Raw genomic sequence first — 23,504 nt, forward strand, 5'->3', positions numbered from 1 at the left:
ACCTACAACTTTACAGTACCAGGTTTTTCTTAAGAGGATGTCAGCGCACTATTTGTTTTCTCTCTCTAGTCCACGCGCAACATAGACAAAATGCATTTGCGCAGAATCATTTTTTCTATGTTTTTAAGTAATCTTAGAGTAAAATCACTCATTACAAAAAAGATAGAGAATAATATTTTTGGAGGAATAACATATCGATTTCTCTTATTATTGTTTCAAAACGATTTAAACATAATTTAAATGTACAACATTTTTTTGTTTAATTTGAAAGTCGAATACAAAGTCAAATAACAATAAAATATAAAACCAATATGTCATTCCCTCTAAAATATTATTCTCTATCTTTTTTGTAATGAGTAATTTTATTCTAAAATTACTTAAAAACATAGAAAAAACGATTCTGCGCAAATGCATTTTGTCTATGTTGCGCTTGGGTAAGAGAGAGAAAACAAATAGTGCGCTGACATCCTCTTAATGTGTAAATGTATTTAGTTACCTAGGTATATATAATTTAGTGCTAAAAGTTGTATTATAAAAATTAAACATAAAGCTTGTCATTAAGATCTTAACTGTAGGGAGTTCACAAAAACCAGCCACAGGTGCAACCAAATGTTCAATGTTTAAACTATAGTTAAACTTTCAGATCCTTCAGTAGATAATATTATTCCATATAAAAGTTTTTGTTCTTATTTTTTTTTTTTAAATTTAATTTTGTCATCGCACATCACAAGTTTATGTGAAGTAGCAATAATGTGTTTTTTATAATATGTACATTGTACATATAGTTTTATTTAAGATTTAAATTAGGTACCTACCTAGCTAGAATCAGTGGTGAATATCAGGGGGGGGGTAATTGGTGGACCGCCCCCCCCCTTGGGATTTTCCCTACCACTATACATTATTACAATATAAAAAATGGGAGGGGTTGAACGTCACTACCTCTGTGGATTTAAAATTCACCCCCCCCCCCCCTCAGAACTAGGATATATCCACCACTGGCTAAGATTCGACTACAGCTACGTATTTGTATTAAAATATCTCAATTTTTAATAAATGTAATAATTCTAATTTGAAGTACATTAAGTTTATAATTAAAAATATATAATTGAATGTACCAAGTACTTAACCAGATCAACTGTATATATATTATTTTAATTTTATTCACTGAAACGTGGATTCATTCTTAAATTTAATTAAAAGAAGAACAATTTCAATTAGCATGACTGCGTAACGTGACGTTTTTCAAACCTGATTTTGTTTTATGTTTGTGTTGTGTGTACTAAAGGTTAATATTATAGCAGTTTAATGTGTAACATACACATGTTACGTTTACTTAAAAACGTAGTTTTTCAGACAGCAAATATAATATTAATTTATAAATATAAAATATATTTTTAAAAAATATAGAAAACAAAAATGATATGAATTGTTAACTTAATCGACAACGTTTTTTTTTTTTGTTTTAAACTAATTTTTGATCAGTATAAAATCTTAAGCACAAACTGCATGATTCAATTTTTTCTTCTAATTTTTCGTTTGTTGATTCAGACCAAAGGTCTATGCTCGTCGTCACAATTGGATAGAACTATTTACTATTATAGTAGGGAGATCATGGCAATCATGTGATTTACATATTTATCTATTCATAATATGTCGTGGAATACCCGGGGGGGGGGGAGGGCTACTCTTACTGCCTTACTACCTATGTTAGTCGTTCAGCCTAGAACTTAAGATTTTAAATGACATGCCTAGGAAGTTACAAACCCCATAAAATTGGATTTTGTTTCTTTATTTTTTATTTATACCGTCAATACATTATTATAATCTGTTAATTTAATTTGTACTTATTCGTTTCCATAAGCCCTGCAGTGAGGGGATGTGGGTCATTTAGGACCCCCCCCCCCCCCCATCTCTTTGATTTCTCGAGTACCTACGCCATTGATATACTCTACCGAGTAAAATCTAGTACCTAGTAAAGTATCTCAAAGCCATAACTTAAAATTTAAGAAGCATTTGTAATGGGCTTAAACTTTTATGAGTTTTATTTTAAGTTCTTAATAAAGAATAATAGTTCTCCTTAAATGGAAATTATTAATGGAAGCTTGCTTTTTGAATGTCTTAATAACAATATCATTTAACTACTATAATTTATTATTTTTAATTAAGAACATTGTCTTGCACGTTCATTTGTCCTACCTTTAGCATTATTAAAACTTCTAGTGCGTAATTTATATTTAATTTCAATAATAAATTTATATTTTAGCACATTAGGTAATATGAGGAAGTTGTAATTCGGTATTAATATCAAGTATTTATTATCACTAAACGTAATTTACAAAACACAATTCCAATCTTTTGAATTACGATTTAGAGTCTAGTTGAATATTTAAATAGCTATATCAAATATTAACTTTCTTAAGAAGAACTTTAGGTAGGTAATAATATTTTATGTGTTTCATTTATTAATTAGGTATGTGTGTTATGTAGATGTTTAAATAAAACCAACATTTTAAATTTGGATATGACCTAATAAACAATTAAAACCGTAATGGACATTGAAGATAGAGAGAGGGTAAGTATGTAATCTAACTAATTTGTTTACATATTTTTTATACCACATATTATCGTTACTTGTATATGTAAGCATTTAGGTAAATTAAAATACAATTTTATGCAATTAATTATTATTTATTATTTTTTTTATTTTTCTATTGTAAATTTTAATATAACACAGCAGTTAAATTAGAATTATTTTATTTGTTTAATATTTACTAGTTTTATAATATTATTGATATATACATACTAGTATTTAAAATCAATGATAATACTAACTTTAACTAATCTAGTTTTAATGTTGATCCAATTTATTGTTCATATTGTTTGTAAACATATATTTTATAATGTGTATAATGACATTACTAAACGTCCAGTTACTTTACATTGATCACTACAACAGTAGTAGTTGGACATAAACATCAAGCCACCGTTCACCATCGTATCTACTTTGAAGTCTTAACAAGTCGTTTTGCTAAGTTAATTTTCCCTTAAAAGTTATTAATAGTTATATTATATTCAACCTTTACAAACTACAAGACTCAAAATAGGTACTTATCAATTAGGCACTAAGCTAATTTGCATTTTGAACATTTCCATTTGAAAGTATTAAGTTAATATTTTATAAATTTAATTCAAGCAATTTTTGAAACTTTTTGATATGAACTTCGGTAAATATCTAGTTTTTAATATAATGACCATAGTTCAATTCTATAGATCATACGAGTTATGACACTAATTGTTTTCATCTATAGCATACAGATTTAAAAATTATTAATTTTTGGCGTGATAGCATCCAAATTATATAGAATAATAATTTTCAATTAATTTTGTTTTTTCCTCAAAGATACTTTGTTAAATGTATAACAAACAACTGTGTTCTACTATATTATGTAATTAAATACGTCATGGACAAAAACTAATTTAGTGTTTAAACGAAATACAAATGTACTCATGAGGTTAAAATAATTGACTAACGTTGTTTGTGGGCATTTAATATAAGTACATCTTGTTTTTATTATTTTTACTGTACTACAATTTGCAAGCATAATTTTGATATAAATCATGCCAAAAGCTTTGTACATATTATGTTACTAAAAGGTAGTGGTTGTTTTCTAAATTATTTCACAATGAACTTAAAATATGAACCATGAACGGAAACTAAAGAACGGTTTAATTATTTAAAACCATGTTTTTGTTTGTAAATAATACATTAGAGGGGAAAAAATGATATATTATTACACGGTTTGTGTTTTCAATAATAATACAAATTTAAATATTATATAGGTATAGTATAATTTTTTATTTCATAAGTAAACCACGATAAGTAATATAGGTACCAATAATATGATATTTAAATTATAATTACAATATCAAATTATTAAGAAATGTTCTTATTTATGTATCTGAAATTAGGTACTTATGTTTTATTGGGTACTTATATATAGTACATACCGATACGTAATACAATTACAGCGATGGATTCATATTATTCAATTTAACATATAAATATTATTATATGATGAGTTTAATTTGTTATTTACTCGTGGATTTCAAATCATATATCTAATTTACGAAAATAGACTTGAATAACAAAAAAATCTACGTCGCTTACAGCTTTTGTTATTTATGCGCGTTATAGGTACGAACTAGGTCAGTACCTTAAAAAAATTGAAGTTTTAATAAATAATACTAAGAGTACAACTGTAGATACAAGCTGAGAATCATAACATTATTCACGTAGTTTGCAAACAAAGAATATGGTATGATACTACATAAGTTTTATAGGTATACTATTTTATTCCACAAAAATATTTATACTTAACATATTTATTCAGTCAGTTGAGTTTATTTTGAATTTCCTTTAGTGGCTAGGTAATAAAATAAATAAAGAATATTGTACTAATGTTTATTTATAGTTATACCTACATTATGTTTACGTGTTACTGTGTACCTATGTGCACACAGTCAGTGAGTGAATACTTACAGTAACCGGTGAATTTCGTCGACACAAACCTAAACTGTTTGTGAATTTTGCCAAATTGATTATATTGCACTATATACACTGTTTAATCGAAGCATCAATATGACATAGTACACGCGATTTTTACCACAGTCAAAAATACTTTTAAGACTTATTTTGTGATTTTCATTTGCTGCAATAATTACACTACACGTGTGCTTCGCACATTACAAAATTTCATTCTGGAACCAAACAATAAATAATAATAAAAATAAAAAAAATAAAAATAACACAATGAAAATCTGTCTTCAAGTACTGGTAATAAAAATGTTTCGTTCGTCAGAACATATTAAGTGTCTTCCAGATCATGATACATATACCCACTGTACACATACATTTATATCCAGATGTTTATCTTGAAAAAAATGGATCTTGAAAGCGTTTTAGCTGTTTCATTGGATAAAATATAAAACTATTTTTAGAAATTAGATGCCAAAAGTGATTTTATATATTCATTAATCAATTTCCAGTGTGCAAAAAAAATCTTAATATCAGTCGATGTAATTTCAACGGTCCAACAAACTACATCGCTAAATGTATGAAAAGACGTAATCTACTTAAAAAATGATGGACAAGTATAACAAAAGAGGTTCAAAAAAAAAGAGCATCGCAAAACATTGAAGTTGTAAAAATATTGGCATTTTGTATGATCAAAATACCATGAAAGTTTGTTTAATTCCAATATGCAAAAAAACTCGTTACAGGTGTGCCTACCTATATAGTTTATGTATGACTTAATAAAATATAGATTATTTAAATATTGTAAAACAATTTTATACAAATAATTTTTCAAATTAATTTAATAATCAGGCACATATATAATAGATCGTCTAGAATAAACATCTAGATTTATAATTGTATTTATTTAATTTGACTTTAGCACGATAACTGTATTTTAATTTATACCTATAATTATTCATGGATAAAAATCATATTCCAAACCAATGTAAATGTTTCAAACGTGAGTAAATAGGTTTGTATAATATTTTTTGGGGAATTTATTTTAAAATATACATATTTCTATACTTTGAATAGAAAAAAAGTACAAATCTGTCTGCAAAAGTGTGAATTATTAGTCTAAATAAAAACGACCAAGTAAAAAATATAAAAAACAAAAGAAAAGTTGGTGAACATAAGAAATAATTTTTGTGTCAGAAACAGACATAATAAGTAAAATATCCGGAAAAAAAGAACTGTGAAGTTCTGAAAAAAGGTATTTTATTGCCGAAAAGTATAATATATAAATCTATAAAATTTCTTTTGATGTGGCTTACCATAGTTTTGTCTTTTTAATATTTATCTTTAGAAATGAAACCAGAATACACTTGTGAAAAGCTGGAGAAAATCATTTAATATCTTAAAATACACGTAGCTTGGTTGAAAAAAATGCATATACTCTGCATACTTAAATGATTTGAGAATTATCAGTAATTTAAATAGAGTACCTATCAATTAAGCATTAGTCCTTATAAGTTCTACAATTTTAATACGACATCATATTATTATTATTATTTATTTATTTGTAAAAACTCTGTTTTTAATCATTTTAATATTAATTGTAATATTATATACATTATATAAGAAATATAAGTGGAATATGAGTGAAAGTTTATGAAAGTACACATAACATAATGTATAGGTACATATTATACAAACTTCAAGAAACAATGTTTGAACGCATAAAGACGCAAATTACCGAGAAATTTTCTCGATATTAATATGATAAAAATTAGATCAAGTTGGTACATTTTATAAGTCATCAGTATTAAAATGCCTAGTAGTTTTCACGATAATCGGAAAAACAAAAAACAGTGGAAAATTACAATATTTACGTAACAATTGTATACCACGTAGTTTTCAATAAAACAGATGTTGATTGTTTGCAGTTGCATACTTCAAAAATGCATAAGCTTAGATACTTGAAACTTTCGCCAAATATATATTTTATATTGACATTATTTAAGAAATCAAATAGTTTTGAATTTTATTTTGGCTCTTTTTGAAGAATTATTATAAATTTTTTTTTCTGTTTATATTGATATCATTTTTTATTCATGCCTAACAATTTATAATAAATAGTTCCTCATAAGTAGTTTATACATTAATCTGAAAATAAAAAAAACAAAAATGTAACATTTTTTTATAGGTATTAAAGTTTAAAATTTAATTGAATTTCATAATTAAATTTTAAAAGAAATATGTTGAACTTTCTTCTTACAATTTTAGATGTTTCGTTGTAGAATTAATTACAATTTGAAAACTATAATGTAGTGCGTAACTATAGTATTATTATTTAAAGATCGTATGCATAAATACTTTACACTCATTAGTCGTTATACTGACCAACAAAAAATAAAATTTCCATGAACAAATAAATGATATTTCTTTGTTAATCATTTATTTTTGGTGAAACATTATAACAATATCATAGTTGTCACTTTACAAAATATATAAACAATAGTATATATAGGTTAACTAAAACAGGTATATTTATACGATACAGTGCTTTTTACGAATTTCAGACCAAACGCCGAACGGGCCTAAATGCTTAATGACATCAATGAAATATACAGGTCTTTGAACTATTTTACAGCCGTGACACAAATAATAAATAACCCCAGATACAACACATTTGGTAATGCGCGTATAGGTATATATTATATGGTTATGTATGTGTTATATGTTTATGAATATATATATATTAATATATATAATATGAATGTATGTTTTACACTTTGAACCACTGCTTCTCTCGTATACCATTGTGAGTGAGAATCCATTTTGTAACACATTTGTACGCCGGGAGAGTTAAGGTCCTTCTTTGTAAAACCGAATACATTAAGGTAGATGAATATATTTTAGTAAAGAAAAACAATTTTATTTTTCGTTCCGAATAAATTTAATTTTACGAGAGATTCAAACATGATCCGTATGCTTTTGACAAACGTGTAATGTACTAATGTATTTTCTTTTTTCTTTTTTCTTTTTTATTTAACTACGATACCCTGTGTATAACGTATACTGGGTAATAGTTATTAGGTAACATGTAGTAAGTTGAATCACACATTCATGTGCAGCAAACGTTACACGTGATAAAAAAAAAAAAAACTACACAAACAATATACTAACGATATAAAAGTAAGTATATGTAATAGCATTAATTACAATGCTCTTTAAATGATTTGAAACTGAAAACTGTTCATAATGTGATTGTTTTGAATCCGTCCAACACATTTCCCAGGAAAAATAATATAAAGAACAATATGAATTGTTAATTTTAAATTCGCTCGAGCAATTCCATTACATAGTAATATAATATTATGTATTGTTATTATTATTTCGGAGAGTTTAGTTATATAGCGTTACAACGTATAATATTATACATTAACCATGGTTTATAAATAAATAAATTACAAGAAAAAATATTCTACTAAAGATGAAAGTAAGTACTACTTTAATAGTACGTAACTATTAAATGTTTGGGCTTTGGTTAAATATAAGGGTTTGGTTGTAAATGTAAGTTATCTACACTACAATTAGCTAAAATTAGTGTGGATCATAGAAAAACATAATTTAATGAAAGTCGGACACGGATTTTATTTTAGAAATGCCGACAGTCATAGCAAAATCACTAACGTTTGAGAGAAAAGTTTGAAAAAATATTATTAACTGCAGTATAGTTGGTAAACTATAAACCATTCTTAGTGTAAAAAATGCAGACTGATGGTAAAAAATGACCTGCACTCAAAATGGTTTTTTATGAATCTAAAAATGCATTGTTCATTTATAAAAAGGAAACAACACAGGTTTGAGTGCCGATGTCAGCTAAGCAAGTCGAGAGTCCAGCACTCAGTCTTTTTATTCGATCCATGGTTTTTATTTTATTATTTAGACTTGACACCTAATGATATTATATACTGTTTAAATATGTATCTTAAGCACTTTGCAGCAATTTAGAATTCTATTAAGAATGAATGGTGGTTCTATTCGTATTCTCCTTTCCAAACAAAAATAACAGTCGATAGTTATTGGTTTGACCCTGAACAACATCATAATAGGGGACGTTCAGACGTTTGTGTGTCACGATATGTTCCGAAAATCTTTATCATGACCTCTGTATAGGTTCTGAAACTAGTTGGTTATTATAAATGCACACAACGCATAATTTGATAATTTATATTACCCTTCTGGTATCCGTTTCCGTCACATTTATCGTCAGTTATTAGATATTTTATTTTGTTCGTCAACTTTTTTATTACGGAATTGAATAAAAATAGAAATAATCGAAGTAATTTTGAAACATTTTATCATAATAGTTTTTCAAAGTTTTATAATTTAGAAGAAAAATAAAATGCTAAAACTACTAAAACTAAATTAAAAATACAATTAATAGATAATTTAAAAATTGTAAAGTAGGTATTAATATAACTTATATCTATTGGTATATAAATTATAATGTATTTATAACTTACAATAAAAATAAAGATATTTTATATTTTCATGGAATACATTGTATTTGTGTCTTGGTGTTTATTTTACTAATCTGGTCAAAAATGAATATGATGTTCATGTTATTTTATTAACCGCTGGCTCAATATTATTTTTTAATTTTAATTTTAAATATTAATTTATGGTATGAATATGTAATTTATATTTATATTTTAACTCATAATCCTTGCGATAGAACTTAGATTTCAATACCATAAAAAATATTATCTAAATATTTATATTTATATATATATGATCTCAAGTTTTTAGACACTAAAATGCCCTCAAATAATAAAAGAAAATCCAAAAATGTCAAAAATATTTTAAAGAAAACGAAGATTTGTAAAAAAAAACAGCAACACAATATAAGAAGCATAAATAATAAGAGAAACAGCAAATGCATACGATGGAACCACTTAATAATTACTAATAATTAAACAAGTCAATAACATGTGCTGCTCGTAGCATTCATGTATTCATAATAAAATGTTATTACAGGAACACGCTAGTAAGTGTATGTTATAATTTCTACGAAAAATACGATTGTTTTGGTTTACATCAAGGAACACAATAATAATATTAATTATTATTAGTAATTCGTGCACTATCCTCCTTAATAGCATAGGTAAATGTTGATACAAGAAAGGGGCGTGTTGGTATTAACTCACGGATGTCGTCGTCAACATCTATTATTCTTACATTCCTGCTACCATCTAAGGATATTCGGGTGGCAAAATGTTTTTAAAATTTCCGTATGGTCCAAAAATACAAAAACGATAAAAATTCTAAAAAATGTCTGTACAAACATTTATTTAAAATTCAAAATTAGATACCAAAAATGGGAAATTATAAACCTACACTCTCCGAGACAAATCTTGGTACCCAGGCCCCAGACAACGCAATACGCTTAACATTCGGGAAAATAATACATTTCACAGTGAAATCCACGTTTTAGTGCGTCTGAGGCTTAGACTATAATAATATGTGTAATAGGTATTGTTTATATAATATAGTGTTTAACTTTCAACAAAGTAGGACGGACAGCGAGCGAGAAGACGCGGAGGCGATACGACGGCTTAATTTAACCCGTTTGCGATGGACGTGTTTTTCGAATAAACAGTGTTATAACTTATAAGTTATACAGGCTGTATAATAGCTTCGCCACGAACATCGTTATTACATTATACACCATGAGCGTATGTACGCGTGGGCGCCGAGCATCACTATAGCTGCCAAGTTTTCGGTCCATTTAAAGTTTGCCGATACGTGGTCCGGTAAAGTTTAAGTGTATTTGAATCTCTTTGACACACCCTTACCTCCATCAGTCCTCCCGTCCAACGCTCCACCAGTGCAGCTCGTTCAACTCACCCCACGTGTTAGCGGCAGATATTTTTCCCATAGGAATTTTTATCCACGTTAAACGGATCAAATGCTTTATTGTTTCTCCGTCGTTTTACCTTATTATGTACAGCTTTATTCATCTGACTAACCTTAACGAAAATCGTCTTAGTTTGAATGTCATATACTACCTATATGAAATATATCGAATTTTCGACGTAGAAAAAATATGAGTTTAATGGTTCATAATACAATATTATCAGTATCGTATATAGGTGCAATTTTTTTAATTTTATTTCAAGCTAATAATTGGTATACATTATTTTCTTATATGACACATACTGACATATCTATACGTATTATGTGTCTCGTAATATGTTGGGTCCCAGATAAAAAATGTTCGATAGGTTATTTGCGTCACGAGACCCAAATTACATACTGATTTAATGATTTGATGTCATTGTTATCGAATAGGTAATCAGATGAATGGTTGTGGTTTATCGTTTAGGAACTGTTTATGATACGTCCTATATATACGTTACAATTTAACATAGGTAGAACATAATAATATATTCTCAGTTGTTGCCTGGAAATATCATATTTCATTGAAATGTTAGTGTGTCGTAACGCCCTTAACGATGAAATGATGAAAACCAGTGATCTTGAAGTTAATGTTGTGCAGTCCTAAATGGAATAAAAATTATTTATTAAATATGGTCTTACATTTACTGAATTTAGTGAATTATGTAATTGCGCATCATAATATTATGGAAATATACGCAACTGCATTTAGTTTATTTAAAAATTCGAAATAATATCATTATTCGACATAATAATTTAGAACATAATCACAACTCAGAAAAATCGTCAATACTTCAACAAAAAATATTTTCGAAGTCTCTAAAAAAAAAGTAATAGTCATCAAGAACCCACAATAGTCCCACAAATATCCAACAAATATATTATGCAAGGGTACAAACAATATATGATGGTTTTTCGTTTACTACTACTGATAATATTTGTACGATAAAATATGTGTAACGCCTTTAGATTAATTCTTCCGGAAGTTTCTAAATCTATACAAGAAGTGCACGACGCATTATCAAAAATAAAATATATTATTATACTAACAAAATAACAATAGAAAATCGTATGCCAGTATTTAAAAAAATAATGTTATATTGTTTTCATGTAAAAAAGACTACCTACATTTTAAATACATAGTATGATTGTGATTCAGTAGGTATGAAATTAAAATGGTAATGGAACATTTCGACGTTGTTCTGATTTTTTTTAACCAATTATTTACTAATTGTGAAATAAAGAAATTACTTTTATATATAGACACCTCTGGCATTTTTGCCTTTACTGAACAAGAATACAAACACGTGCATGCATTTCATTATTTTATAAGCGAACAATAAAAAAAGTGGGCAAGTACACATAGAAATCAGTTGTTAATTTAACTTTTACATAAATTGTTGAACAACTAAATTTTAAATTATGTGTTTAGGATAGTTAAGGTAACACTAGTATGTAATTGAATTAACATTTTAGTTCAACAATACATATTGTATAGTAAAAAAATGATATTGGTTTATTAATTTATATGTTGTTGAAACGACATTTATTTGCAGTCAAATTGAAGATAGTAAGTTTTACATACTGCATTTATTTAAAACAACACCAGTTGTATTTACGATTTGGTATAAAAATCATAATATACAAATATTCGTGTTTTTAATTATGGTTAAAACAACACCAATACATTGTTGGATAAAGATACAATGACATCACTTTAATACCACGAATCTTAATTTAACCACTGTAACTTTTAATTTCACCAAACTATAGGTACTTAGATCTCCATTTAAATAACAACGTTTTCCCATTATTCACAATGTTAGATAGTGGTTCGGTAGGTTAGGCGTTATAGGTTAGGAATCCCACAATAGATGACCGGTATGCAGATCAAAACCGAAGCCCGCAGGAAATAAATTTTGCATTTTTTGAAATATTTATAATGTGATACAAACAACAACTAGTGTCAAGCCAACATCAAATAAGTGTTGGGTTTACTAAATTAAGTTGAACTGTTTGCTAGTAATATTTCAACACCAAGCTTACTCCAGCTGGAAATCTACATTCAAATGTATTCAATAATGACACGTTTTATTGTAAATTCAACACCAGATTTCTATGTATGTGGCCTTTATGCTATAAAGTAAGTTTTGAGTGTCCAATAGTTGGAAAATTGGACATGCAAATAATAATAATCATTAAATAAATAAATAAATAAATAAATAAATACAAATATAAGTAAAAAAAAATTTTTATTAAAATAAAATACAATATAAAAAAAATTGCTATCTATTTATTAAAATAGACCAAAAATAGTATTATATATATATTGCTATTTATTTATATTAAATTCGGGACGCAAGTGTGTCTGATGACGCAAACCGGTTACTTTTTTTTTATTATTATTTATTTATACGCCTCAACTCCTAAGGTTATATTGGCGTTTCTAGATATACAATTTACATTACATTTAAAATTTTGTACAAAATATTTCAAATATGATACATAAATGGTTTGAATTATTGTAATTTAATGTTATATAATCTATGTGTAGGTATAACCCGGTTACTTATAAATATACCGCGGACACAACTTGTCTTTACACTTTTATATATATATACGTATTAAATTAAATGTTTCGACAAATCATTGTTTTTACAATGAGTTTGGATATGAAAGCTATACCAAAAATGATAAATGACATGTAATTAAACATATCACGATGTTAATTTATTTATTAAAATAAACTTGTACTTACACAACCCAATTATTTTATTGATTATTCTCCAATAGTAAGATTTTAACTGTTTCCTAGATTATTTTTTTGTTATTCGAACATATAATACATAATATGTAATATACATATACCAGTTAACTGGTAAATTATGGACTGTTAAGATATAAATATTACAATTCCTAAAAGCTTCCTCATTTATGTTTTACAATTCCATAGTTTTTTATAAAATTTTTTATCTATAGATTCTGAACGGAGCGATGAACGTATTGATTTTACAATGATAATATGAGTGTTTTATTTATTATTATTTTTTTTTTTGTGTCTTTTATCACATTTTGGAACAGTAAAATGCTTTGGTTTTAAACTATGAGGGTGGTTTCTGGTAGGTATCAAATTGGATCTAACTCAAAAATGGACGACTGTAAACACTTCAAATTTTCACAAAATCTCTGTATTATCATTTCTTACACCCATGGTCTAAACATTTTGATTATTTTAAACTATTTATAGATATTTGTATAGATATTTTTTATTTAACGCACAAGGAAGCAATACAACACATAATAATATAAAACTAGGTAAAGCAAATTATTATAATTAATTCACAAAAAAAAAAAAAAATTGAAAATCCAAAATAAAATAAGAGCGGTTAATATTTAAAAAAAAAAACTGCAATCAACGTTAAAACGCGGAATGTAAATAATAAAATAATCTTAGAACAGATTACAATAATATAGAATAAAACCGTTTCATGATAGAATAAAACAGCTTTACTGCAAACTATACAATTCAAAATCTGAAAGACCTAATGAAAAGTAAACCATTTATTTAATGGCTAAAATTGGAAATGTAAAATCATAATTGTAATGTGCCATCACCCCCTATGGTCTATTGTATTGCAAAGAGACTTGAAAAAAAAAAATACTTTACTGACTTCCAATTACAAATAACCAAGGCTGACACACCGTCTTCGTTCAGAATCGTTTTTCGTATACAATGATATATATCATTGAATTCAAATTTAACACAACCATTATACAAAGGCCCACTCGACACTTACGACTGTACAGCGCAGTTGATAGTGGTGACCACTTGCCCGCCTTTTTTAATTAATTTTGTTCAGAATAAAGGCTTCGACATTTATGTCATTAGCCTCGTCTGGGGACTTAAAACTCTTACGTGGGTAGGTTTATTATTATTATAATTGTTATCATACGGAAATAAGACATGTACCAAATATTTAGACTGATTTTAAGCTATAGCTGTAACCAATTTATACCATGAACTTTTCTGCACACTGTCTTACGGTAGGTATTGACTCAAAAGTGAAAAACTTCAAAAATATAATTTTATGATATCAATATACACAATTAAAATAATTAAATATTAATAATATAATGAACAATGTGATGTTTCTGCAATATCTAGGTAATTCAAGTTTAATTAATTATTTTAATTGAAATATCAAAAAACGTATCATGATGATGTTGCCATATGCAAAAAAAAAAATTATGATATGCTTGATATAGGCTGACAGACCGTTTCGCTTCTCAGAATCGTTTTTCGCTTACAATGATATATCATTGGATTCGAATTTAACACATCCATTACAGTGACCCACCATCGACACTTGCTGTACGGCACTACATCAGAGCGGTACCCACTTGCCCACCTTTTGAAATTTAATTATATTAAAAATAAAGGCTTCGACAGCCTTTACATTAGTCTATATTATACATATTTTACATTAACATATGAATTATGATTAATATTAATATGTTGTATGCTTAACTATACATTATCGTTGCATTACATTGGGCACGTCTTACCTATATAATTAAATTGTTTACAGTTACTTACATATAATAATATATTGATATTATATCCTATTTTTAAATGTTGATACTTTTTAAAAAGCCGCAGACAAGTTGGGTAGGTTTCGTAGTGTTAATACATAGTGTAATATTTGTAATTTATTGTTCCGTAGCTGTAAGACGTTAGTGTGTTTTTACGTCAATAAATCCAATAACAATATTATCATATAAACGCACTAATAACGGCACTGGCATATTATGGCATAGCAGCACATTACGGATGATAATCACAACAACATTGTTGTTTAATACGACGAAATATAGTTGTGGTTACGACATATTATAATGATATGATACCTACTCAGTTTGGCACAAAAACGAATCCGTTCGCTGGTAGACAAATCTTTTTTGGCTGCTGCGCCTAACGGCTAACGAGCTTCATAATATATGATGTGGTGTTCGAAACATTATGAATATTATACCGACTGTGGCAGTGTTGTTCGACAAACGCAAACGCGATCAACCGTAATTGTTATTGCAGAATAATAATAATAAATTATGATATATTTCGATGTTTGATGTTTTCAAGTAGTTAAGTAAATAATATGTTCGATATTTTATAGTGAATTGCACATACATCGTAAAATAGTAATTTATTTCTTTACGCCAATATTAAATTAAATTGTAATAACAATTATAATATTATATACTTACAATACCTAATAGGTACTTTTCATAAAACATAATAAATGTAAATATTATACTGTACGAATTTCAATATTTAAATGTGTAAAATATAAAATATAAAATAGGTTACGTTCTAGATTTTTTAAATTAAGTCGGAATACAAAAATTAAATTTCGTAATGATAATATAATGATAAACTATAAAACTATACCTATTCGTAACGTTTAACATTTTATAATATTACTATGTAAATGTTAATATCGTCAGTAAAACTATTCAACTGGACTCGTCTTTTTTTAATCATTCCAAAATATAATTTTAATCCATCTACATGACCTACGCAATTATTTCAAAAAATTTTTTTATATTCTCTGAATCACATTATTCTTAAAATATTTCTTTATGTTGAGCTGGTCTTAAAAAAACGTAAACAGTTATTTTCAAAAGTTTCAATTAGAGCTAATTTGTTTATAAACATAGTTACTAATTTCCGATTTATCGTCATGTTTCTAAAAAAAAAAAGCCTGAAATAAAAACTTGCAGATAATATCAGATTACAATTACTAGATAATTTATATTCAAATCAATAAATACAGTGTTCGTTCTAGTATCTTGTATCATCTAATAAATTAATATAGACACTATATAAGACACATATTAATATAATATATCATTGGACATAATGTATTAGAATATTAGAATCAATTAATGTTCACCGTCATCTTTAATACCAAATTTAAAGAGTTAAAATAAAAATAATATTAAACTAAAATAAGGTCGATTTATTTATCCACTTTAATATAATATATAGGGTATAGGTATCAAAGCTACAATATTTTAAAAATCAACCGATTTAAAACAATCAATCCTATCGAGTTATAAAAAGAAAGAACCTTTGATGATACATCAGTATACATATATTATGTATAATTAAAATAAATTATTGTTTAAAATAAACTCATTGATCACAAGTACCTAATATTTATTTTACCCATAGGATAGGCTTGTGCAAGAATGGCACAATATTAGTACGAAAGCATAATGTTTGTTACATCATTTTCTATCACTTTGACGTTTTATATGGACATTTTTTCAAAATATACATAATTGATTTACAATAATATAGGTACTATTGTATACATAATTACAATTTTATTATTAATTATTTATGACATAATTTTTTTGTTCTTGCAATTATATTTTTAATTTATTTATTGATATATATACAACAAATTAATAACATTTTTCAGTTTCTGTAGCGTTGAAATAATATCTGTACCTATTTATTATAAAATATTATGTATTGCATTTTATTCAAGCACGACTATAAAATTAAATAAGTTATTAATTGACAGTAGTTTAATAACAATCACGAATTACATTTTGATGTATTTTTTTTTAATCTAATATGAATAATTTATTTTTATTCAACTAACCGAATTTGAATGTCATTTTTGTGAACATGTCAAAAGTCAACGTTTTTAACTGTATACATCATCTACTAATGGGAATTCAATGGTGTTTAAAATACCTACTCATTCATAATTAAATTTTTATTATCAGTGACCGTGATTTTTTCCAAGAGCTCAATCTAAACGTTCTGTGGTAATTATAATCTCATTAATCATTTTTTTTTATTTAAAACAATAAAATTCCGTATGAAGTATATACATTATACATATTAAATAGGTAGGTACACAAATTTAAATAGTTATTTTTGTATATTTGCTATTTTTTTATATACAAAAAAAATGTATTTAAAAAGTGCCATATAAATTACTTTAAATGCAAAATGTATTATATGTTGAGATATATACCTAATATAATTTTATCAATTTATTATACTATATACCTATCATAAATTAATGACAGTTCTATAGACGATCGTATAATATAATAAATATAGAGCTGGTCTGTGACTTATTTTGTCTCTTAATAATTTAACCCTCCCTAATCCTCAAAAAAAAAAATAAAATAAAACCGACAATATCGAAAACAAATACTTTACTAAAATATTATACTGTTCAAAAGTCTACTCACTCGATTCCAAATGTCCCGCGGAGTATACGATTTTCCGACAAACCGTTTTTTTCATCCGTCGACCGACATGATAATATTAATAGTATGACCACCGCACAACACCGCGAACCGTAAGAGTGAGTTGCACGGATTTTTTACGTTTCAAAAAAAAAAAAAACTGATAACTAAAAACGAAAATCTCTCGTAAGTTGCTATCACACGACGAACACGCGCGAAATCTACACCGGGACGAAACTCGCGTAGAACCGCAACGATGACATGCACGGCACACGGTCGGTACGCGAAAACTGTCGGTGGTTGCCGCAAACCCAAAACCGTGTGCCGAGCGGCGACGAGTATTTTCAAATCGATTATCGCCGTTCGCCATCTACCCCGAAACAATCAAACCATTCCGATCTGACACCCTCGAGAAAACCGTCGTTTAAGTCGAGTTCGCTGCCGCACAATAATATTATTATACGCATATAGTGGTGTTGTTGTTATCGGTTATTGTTATCATTATCTTAGGTCGTACTCGTCATATATAGGTATATAGTGCACCGCGGTGTTCTACAAGCGGATGTCGAGTACAATTTTAGGGGCGAAATAGGTTAGGTTACTATACCTCTGTGAAATAAATAATAATACATACCTATAGGTAATTGGCAGTTAAAATAATCACACTTGGATGTTAGAGTTAAACATGTTAAATAGAGTTAAGTTAAAAAAATCAAATAACTCATTTGGCCCAATTGGAAAATGTTTATTGTTCAATTTTGTTTAGATTCAGAGCTGAGCTATAATTGATTTAACAATGACATATGTTTGGACCCCGGAGACACTTTTTATAGTTGAATAAATTGCTCTGGTCTTCGACTTTGAAGATCGTTTGCGATAGAGGATATGTATTTCAGTGTATTGAAACTAAAAAGTAAAAATTACCAGTACTTTTAAAAACAAATAAAGTAAAACAGAATTTTTTACGCAAAAGGCAAAGCCAGATTTTGATTGAATCAATTTTGTTTTTCTGTTATAGCTCAAAAATGAATAACTGTTAAGACTTTAATTTCTTATGAAATATTTGTAATAGAATTTTCTAGCCCTGATTTAAATTTCAAAATACTTGGTATAAAGTAAGTAAGTAGGTAAGTACTTGGTATAAATCGAACGCGGTTCAAAATACCCTTTGAACTGTCCTGATTTCCAAGAACTTTCCAAGAACAATTTGAAATTTTCACAAAATGGTTAAGTAGTTTTTGAGAAGCTATATAATAGCTAAAAATATACATTCAACTCTCATATTTGTTTTAAGGTATAATTTCTTTATTTTAAATCAAAAACGAGACGATTTGATGGATGCTCTTACCTCATCTGCCCGAGTAACTAATGGTAACCATTTAAAATACTAATTTCTACGTATTATTTCTCCTATAACCAATATAGCAACCATAAACAAAAATGTCCATCGTAAATCTCAAAATCCTTGTTTTAGCACCTTTCTGAGTTGAACCTACGGGTCCAATTGTGAATCCAAACCATTCAGGGACTCACTCAAGAACACACAAAAAATTTAATCAAAATCGGTGCAGCCGCTTAAGAGGAGTTTAAGTATTTAACTTACACGGAAAGAAATATATATATATATATATATATAAATATAGATTATTTTCTTTGTTGGTACATGTGATATTAATATGTAGAAAGTATGATATAATAGTAATAACAATATTATGTTATCTTAATATCTTATACATAGGTTCATGTGCAATTCATCACGAACATATTATTTTTATTACAACAATATAACAATAATGGGGACTGGTGTGTATAATATTTATATTATGCGTATGATAGTAATTAATATTATTATTCGTATACCTATGCATATTATATTATTATTATAATTTATGTATAATAGGTATATTCGTATTTCTAAAGTCATAAATATTTGGATCATTGTCTCGAAGTCTAACTGCGTCCAAATCCAATTTATATATTAATATAGATACTATACGGCGGTTGCATGTTGCATCTCATATCTTAAAGCTATTTACACATAGAATTGGATTTATTGACATTTTTATTTATCATTCGCTTCATAGAAATCATAATTATTAATATCGGCATAATATTATGTGTTGTTATTGTTATTATTATTTTTTTGTTTTAATATAGAAATATTTTAAACTAAATAAACACAAATATTTTCTTTTATGTTTATATGAATTATGATTAGGTTGAATTAATTACTAAATAAATTGCTTTTGCTGAAATATTTATACTAGAAGACTACATTAAATAATAAATTCCAATAATTTAGTTACTGTATAATATAATATAATATCATTATCTTTATTTAATATAATAGTATGCTTACAGGGGAAATCGGAAAAATACATAATATAGCCTAAAGGAACCTAATTATACTATGTACCTACCGTTTTAAAATTGAGGAATTTCAAAAATTATATTATTACATTATTGTGCATAGTGTTGGCTTCTTTGATAAAATAATAATTATTAGTTTCAAAATAATATATTTTCAATATAAATAACAAGTATTTTATAGAAACTATACCAGTAGCGAATTTACGATTATTTTGGTGGGGTGGTGGGAGGGTTGCAATTGTAAAGAATATCTCATAATAATCATCCATATAAAATATTATAAAACTAATGATTACTGCAAATATAAAATACACAGCTGAACCATCACTGACCAGTAAATATCTGCACCAAACGACCTGGCAAATGTACTAAAGAGATTGAAAATACCGTCGAAAATAACAGATTCTGAAACTATTTGATGTATATAGCATCATTTTTATTTATACTTTATCTACATATAGTTGTTCCAAATATTCTTAAAAAATAAAAGTTGTATCATCAATATACATTAAATATATAGATAAATATCATCATATTTTAGTATTATTTCCTCATGTTAGGTATAAGTTCAAAGAAAATATAATATAGAAATATAATAAATTCTCAGTTGGGGGAGCGTTGGGAAACCCTCTACACGCCTCTTCATAAATATCCCACCGGATACGATACATACAAATTAAACTTTCTAAGTAACGATAGAGAACTTGCGATAACTAATAAATATTATGTTTGTGAGTGTTTATATCCAGAACTATCCTATAAAAGTAATTGAGTGAAAAGTGAAAAAAATATTAAAATAAAATAAAACTAATGAAATGTGTGATTTTTTCGATACAATAAATGTGTGTTTGTGTCAATGTTTACAATAATACTTGTTGTGTATACAACGATACATTAAAATAACATTTATAACTGAATAAACTAATTTAGTAATACATTTAACATTTATAGAAATAGAAATTGTAATTAAAAAAAAAAAGTGGGCGTCGCTCTGCTGTACAGTAGGTTACAAGTGGGTCACTGTAATGGATGGCGTTAAATTTGATTTCAATGATATAATATCATTGTATAAGAAAAACGATTCTGTTCGATGACGGTTATCAGCCTATGATATATTGATATATTAATAAATACCTATATTTGTTGATGATATTATTGTGAATAAATTAATTTATATTAAGTAATTTATTTAAAAAAAAACACATCATTGTTAAATCAATACATTCATCGCTCCGCTTAGAATCTAAAACGTTAGAATAACATATTTATATCGATTTTTAATGCTGATATATTAACATTAATTAATCGTTATATATATTATATATATAATATAAGGTACTTGAAAATGATGATACGGCTACGGTTCAATATTTATTTATTTTTAAAGGAATATTTTACCAAATTTTAAAATAGGTACTTGAATTTAACTTGTATTTATATACATAGGTACCTAATTTATTGAAATTAGCTTAAATGTTTATCTACGCCGAAATTGTGTCATATGCAATAATAATTTATAGAAAATAAAAATTAATATTACAGCTTCTTGATACACTGCATAGTGTATAAGTGTTTTGTGTGTTGTATAATATAAATATTATCAATCAAGAAACAGTAAGGATTATGCAACTCATAAATTTAAACTTATCTGTACCTATACTATATCGTGTAAACAGAAAATAAATTATCGTTCACCACCAGTGATCCTAAATGGAGAAAATTCAAAAAATAAAAAGATGCATCTTCATTTTTTGAGCTTATTAAATATACCGGTATTTATGTATATTGAAGTACCTTAACATTTTATGGTTCATTGACAAGCCGTTTTCTATTTATCATCACGCATAGTAGAGAAGTCACATACATCGATCTAACTTTGAAAATATATTTTGTGCACTAGTTGGAAAACTCATCTTTCTTCTTTGGTGATAATTTGTAAGTCAGTTCATCTAAACTTCTAGTTCTGTGTAGTAAACTCAACGCTAAGTCTTCTGCACAATGCTCTCATCATTACTAAGTTAAAGTTTAAAACTATGATTACATTTTGTTCGATTGTCTTGCATTTAGTGTTCACTCAAAATAGTAATGGATTTTCATTGTTTGCATTATTTTCTTCTATTGCGATGTGAGATAAATTATTGTAATAGATACAATTTTATAGGTACCTACCTAACTATACAAAAAAATCATTATTAAGTTTATTCCGTAAAGTATAGACTATAGGCTATACCTATCACTGGATTTTTCGATTTTATCACAATATTCTATTCTTTTAATATTTTATAACGAATACTTATTATCTCGACGGATTTCTGTATTTTTATTGCTTCTATCAGAAAAATCGCAAAGAATAATCCACGCCATTTTAGTGCAATTTCAGTTTTTGGATGCTTATCTTTTTAAAAAAAATACCTCCATTTAAAAACCAAACGTTTGTCGTAATTTCAACAACAAACTTACGGGTGACAAAAATAAACCTTAGTTTTTCAAATACAAAATTACTTACAAAGTTAATAATTTTTGTCTTTTTAGAATAATTTCAACAATATTTACTTTTAAAGGAGTAACTTTTACTAAGCAATGTATTATGCCTATAACTTATCTATAAGGTAAATGTCAAAATTGAAACTTAAATGTAATATTCACTTTAACAAACTTTGTATAAGCATGATTTGTATCACGTATAACAACTATTTTTATTTGTTGAATCGAATAATTTGATAACCTCAATGTTTGTTTTGACAGATTTATATTTAATATGCTTCTAAATTGTCACGTTTGTCGCATTAAAGTTTTATCATCAAAATATTCGATGTTTAAATTATGGAATATAGTATTATATAAATCCTTATCTGCATATGTATAAGTTTATTATTTTTGTTTTTGCCCTTACATGTCGCTTATCTTAAAACAATATGCATGAAGAAAACTTACCATGTTTATGGTGTAACACATAAAAAATAAATATGTACCGTTTAATATGTAGTTTATGTGAAATACGAACAAAAACTGTAAAATGTACAAGGGCGCAAGGAAGTTTTCTCTATCAATAACAAAGTTCTTTTTTGTTATTGAAACATTAGTCTTTTTTAATGGATAACTTTCTCCATTAAAATCTATAACGGCCAGCTTTGGTTCATTAAAACGAGATTCTGAAACTATTGATTTTACTTACAATCGGGACGGTATATTTTGTTTAATGTGTACCTACAGTTTCCCAATTAAACACACCCTAGAGGCAAAAATGACATAAAATAATACAATTTCTTCAATACTGCTATAATGTTATTTCGGTATTGTATAATATATTATATATAATATGTTAATATTGTCAAATGAACTGTGGTTCTTTCGGTACAAATCTCAAGTGTAATAT

General features: G+C 26.8%; 1 protein-coding gene across 3 annotated transcripts in view; it reads right to left on the minus strand.

Moving 5' to 3' along the window:
• LOC132950807 (uncharacterized) overlaps window positions 1–18,027 on the minus strand; it is a 321,853-nt gene extending 303,826 nt beyond the window's left edge. For all 3 annotated transcript variants that reach the window (XM_061022381.1, XM_061022382.1, XM_061022380.1), the window contains exon 1: window positions 17,762–18,027. The gene's annotated coding sequence lies outside the window, so the exon portion shown is untranslated. The remainder of the gene's footprint in view (window positions 1–17,761) is intronic.
• Window positions 18,028–23,504: the final 5,477 nt, after the last annotated feature.

The sequence above is a fragment of the Metopolophium dirhodum genome, chromosome 8, assembly GCF_019925205.1.
Source record: "Metopolophium dirhodum isolate CAU chromosome 8, ASM1992520v1, whole genome shotgun sequence".
Taxonomy (NCBI): domain Eukaryota; kingdom Metazoa; phylum Arthropoda; class Insecta; order Hemiptera; family Aphididae; genus Metopolophium; species Metopolophium dirhodum.